Source organism: Maylandia zebra, unplaced genomic scaffold (assembly GCF_041146795.1).
Source record: "Maylandia zebra isolate NMK-2024a unplaced genomic scaffold, Mzebra_GT3a scaffold34, whole genome shotgun sequence".
In the NCBI taxonomy this organism is placed as follows: domain Eukaryota; kingdom Metazoa; phylum Chordata; class Actinopteri; order Cichliformes; family Cichlidae; genus Maylandia; species Maylandia zebra.
Window position 1 is genome coordinate 315779 of NW_027490064.1, and position 5000 is coordinate 320778.

Below are 5000 nucleotides of genomic sequence, written 5' to 3' on the forward strand. Positions count from 1 at the left end.
TGTATTAGCTCTAGAATTGCCACAGTTATCCAAGTAACGGATGAGCGATCAAAGGAACCATAACTGATTTAATGAGCCATTCGCAGTTTCACTGTACCGGCCGCGTGTACTTAGACCTGCATGGCTTAATCTTTGAGACAAGCATATGCTACTGGCAGGATCAACCAGGTAGCCCCTCAGGCGGCGGCAGCGGCGCGCACGCACGCGCTCGCTCGCTCGCTCGCTCGGGGCTACTGAGCCCTGTCGACCAGGGCGAGGCTTTCCGGACGCACGTGTGGACCGGGGCGAGGGTTCGAGAAACCGTGTTTGCCGGACGGGGCCCCGTCGCCCTCGCGGGGTGGGCAAACTCTGGGTTTGCCTACCCACTCTGCGACGAGGCCCGCCGTGGTATGACCACCGGGACGGACCGGGCGTCTCGGTCTCGCTACCGAGCGATCGCGTCTGGCGGGGGGGGGAAGCGCGGGGAGGACAGGGCGGGGTCCGAGAACCACCACCCCCTTCGACCTTCGCGCTGTAACCCCCGGCCAGCGCTAGAGGCGAGCCTGCGGGCCGGAGGAGCTGACCGCCCGAAGGCGCCGGCGAAGGTGCCGGGCCCGGCGGCAGCCCTCTGATGGCAGGCCACGTTTGCCAGTCGATCGGGGTGGGAGGGAAGGCTGGCAGGCAGGTGGGCCGGAAGAGGAGGCTGCTGTGGCAGCAACTCGCTCTCTCGCGCCGTCCCAGTGCCATCCGAGCGTTGCCGAGGGTGTCTGCTGACTTGCGCATCTTCAGACACCCGTCTCCCATAAATGACGGAGGGCACCTTTGCTACTCATTACCCTTAGACTGCTCAACTGGAGAGGGGAGAAAAAAAGGCCCTGGCCGAGGTGGTGAGTCGGCCTCCACTCTCCCTCACGGTTGAAAAAGATGTGCTCCTGGCGCACTGGCCCTGCTGAAAATCTCTCTCCATTTGGCCGAGGCAGAGAGTCGGCCTCCTCTCTCCCTTACGGTCGAAAAAGATGTGCTGCTGTCGAACTGGCCATTACATCCTCACCTGATCTAGTCCCCCATTAGATCCGCCCCCCCACCGCAGTTACCCCGTACCACATATCTAGCACGGACCTTGACCTCCAGCAGGCCCCGGGGACCCACATTACCCCCCCCCCCCCCTTCCCCCTGCAGTTACCCTGTACCACATGTCTAGCATGGACCTTGACTTCCAGCAGGCCCCGTGGACCCACATTACCCCCCCCCCCCCTGCAGTTACCCTGTGCCACATATCTAGCATGGACCTGGACCTCCAGCAGGCCCTGGGGACCCACATACTCCCCTGCTCTACTCCCCCACTAGCTTTCCTTTCTTGCAGTTACGCTCCAGCGCATATCCAGCATGGACCTTGACCTCCAGCAGGCCCCGTGAACCCACATTACCCCCCCCCCCCCTCCTGCAGTTAACCCTGTACCACGTATCTAGCATGGACCTGGACCTCCAGCAGGCCCCGGGGACCAACATACTCCTCTGCTCTACTCCCCCACTAGCTTTCCTTCTCCCGCAGTTACCCTCCACCACAAATCCAGCATGGCCCTTGCCCTCCAGCAGGCCCCGAGGACCCACATACTCCTCCGCTCTAATCCCCCATGAGCTTTCCTTCTCCTGCAGTTACCCTCCACCGCATATCCAGCATGGCCCTTGACCTCCAGCATGCCCTGGGGACCCACATACTCCTCTGCTCTACTCCCCCACTAGCTTTCCTTCTCCCGCAGTTACCCTCCACCACAAATCCAGCATGGCCCTTGCCCTCCAGCAGGCCCCGAGGACCCACATACTCCTCCGCTCTAATCCCCCATGAGCTTTCCTTCTCCTGCAGTTACCCTCCACCGCATATCCAGCATGGCCCTTGACCTCCAGCAGGCCCCGGGGACGCACATCCTCCCCTGCTCTAATCCCCCACTAGCTTACCTTTCTTGTAGTTACGCTCCAGCGCATATCCAGCATGGACCTTGACCTCCAGCAGGCCCCGGGGACGCACATCCTCCCCTGCTCTAATCCCCCACTAGCTTTCCTTCTCCTGCAGTTACCCTCCAGCGCATATCCAGCATGGACCTTGACCTCCAGCATGCCCCGTGGACCCACACTTAAGCCCCCTCCCACTGACAAAGCAAAACACCACTGGCAAAATCCTCGTGCCCCTGGTACTCCAGAATGTAAATTCAAACATGCCCCTGGTACACTGCGCAGAAACACTTTGCCACACACACGCACGCACTGCTTGTGCCTATGGTACGACAACTTTTCTCGTACCTATGGTACGACAACTTTTCTCGTGCCTATGGTACAACAATTTTTCTCGTGCCTATGGTACAACAACTTTTCTCGTGCCTATGGTACAACAACTTTTCGCCGTGCCCCTGGTACACCGCTCAGTAGCACTTTGCCACACACACACTCCTCGTACCTATGGTACGACAACTTTTCTCGTGCCTATGGTACGACAACTTTTCTCGTGCCTATGGTACAACAACTTTTCGCCGTGCCCCTGGTACACCGCTCAGTAGCACTTTGCCACACAAACTCTCCTCGTACCTATGGTACGACAACTTTTCTCGTGCCTATGGTACAACAACTTTTCTCGTGCCTATGGTACAACAACTTTTCGCCGTGCCCCTGGTACACCGCTCAGTAGCACTTTGCCACACACACACTCCTCGTACCTATGGTACGACAACTTTTCTCGTGCCTATGGTACGACAACTTTTCTCGTGCCTATGGTACAACAACTTTTCGCCGTGCCCCTGGTACACCGCTCAGTAGCACTTTGCCACACAAACTCTCCTCGTACCTATGGTACGACAACTTTTCTCGTGCCTATGGTACAACAACTTTCCTCCGTGCCCCTGGTACGACAGCTTTTCTCGTGCCTATGGTACAACAACTTTTCTCGTGCCTATGGTACAACAACTTTTCGCCGTGCCCCTGGTACACCGCTCAGTAGCACTTTGCCACACACACACTCCTCGTACCTATGGTACGACAACTTTTCTCGTGCCTATGGTACGACAACTTTTCTCGTGCCTATGGTACAACAACTTTTCGCCGTGCCCCTGGTACACCGCTCAGTAGCACTTTGCCACACAAACTCTCCTCGTGCCTATGGTACGACAACTTTTCTCGTGCCTATGGTACAACAACTTTCCTCCGTGCCCCTGGTACGACAGCTTTTCTCGTGCCTATGGTACAACAACTTTTCTCGTGCCTATGGTACAACAACTTTTCGCCGTGCCCCTGGTACACCGCTCAGTAGCACTTTGCCACACACACACTCCTCGTACCTATGGTACGACAACTTTTCTCGTGCCTATGGTACGACAACTTTTCTCGTGCCTATGGTACAACAACTTTTCGCCGTGCCCCTGGTACACCGCTCAGTAGCACTTTGCCACACAAACTCTCCTCGTACCTATGGTACGACAACTTTTCTCGTGCCTATGGTACGACAACTTTTCTCGTGCCTATGGTACAACAACTTTTCGCCGTGCCCCTGGTACACCGCTCAGTAGCACTTTGCCACACAAACTCTCCTCGTGCCTATGGTACGACAACTTTTCTCGTGCCTATGGTACAACAACTTTCCTCCGTGCCCCTGGTATGACAGCTTTTCTCGTGCCTATGGTACAACAACTTTTCTCGTGCCTATGGTACAACAACTTTTCGCCCTGCCCCTGGTACACCGCTCAGTAGCACTTTGCCACACACACACACACCACTCGTGCCTATGGTACGACAACTTTTCTCGTGCCTATGGTACGACAACTTTTCTCGTGCCTATGGTACAACAACCTTTCCCCGTGCCCCTGGGACACTGCGCAGAAAGTCTTTGCCACACACACACACCACTCGTGCCTATGGTACGACAAAAGGCCCCGGGGACCTACATCGCACCTTGCTCTTGCCTCCCTTACAGCTGAAAAAGGTCCATGCCTGTGCCCTGGCCCTGCTGAAATTCCCTCTCCATTTAGCCGAGGCAGTGAGTCGGCCTCCTGTCTCCCTTTACGGTCGAAAAAGATGTGCTCCTGGGCGCGCTGGCCCTGCTGCTACTCACATCGGGCATGGACCTGGACCTCCAGCAGGCCCCGGGGACCTACATCACACCTTGCTCTTGCCTCCCTTACAGCTGAAAAAGGTCCATGCCTGTGCCCTGGCCCTGCTGAAATTCCCTCTCCATTTAGCCGAGGCAGAGAGTCGGCCTCCTCTCTCCTTTACGGTCGAAAAAGATGTGCTCCTGGGCGCGCTGGCCCTGCTGCTACTCACATCGGGCATGGACCTGGACCTCCAGCAGGCCCCGGGGACCTACATCGCACATTGCTCTTCCCTCCCTTGCAGCTGAAAAAGGTCCATGCTTGTGCCCTGGCCCTTCTGAAATTCCCTCTCCATTTAGCCGAGGCAGTGAGTCGGCCTCCTGTCTCCCTTTACGGTCGAAAAAGATGTGCTCCTGGGCGCGCTGGCCCTGCTGCTACTCACATCGGGCATGGACCTGGACCTCCAGCAGGCCCCGGGGACCTACATCACACCTTGCTCTTGCCTCCCTTACAGCTGAAAAAGGTCCATGCTTGTGCCCTGGCCCTTCTGAAATTCCCTCTCCATTTAGCCGAGGCAGTGAGTCGGCCTCCTGTCTCCCTTTACGGTCGAAAAAGATGTGCTCCTGGGCGCGCTGGCCCTGCTGCTACTCACATCGGGCATGGACCTGGACCTCCAGCAGGCCCCGGGGACCTACATCACACCTTGCTCTTGCCTCCCTTACAGCTGAAAAAGGTCCATGCTTGTGCCCTGGCCCTTCTGAAATTCCCTCTCCATTTAGCCGAGGCAGAGAGTCGGCCTCCTGTCTCCCTTTACGGTCGAAAAAGATGTGCTCCTGGGCGCGCTGGCCCTGCTGCTACTCACATCGGGCATGGACCTGGACCTCCAGCAGGCCCCGGGGACCTACATCACACCTTGCTCTTGCCTCCCTTACAGCTGAAAAAGGTCCA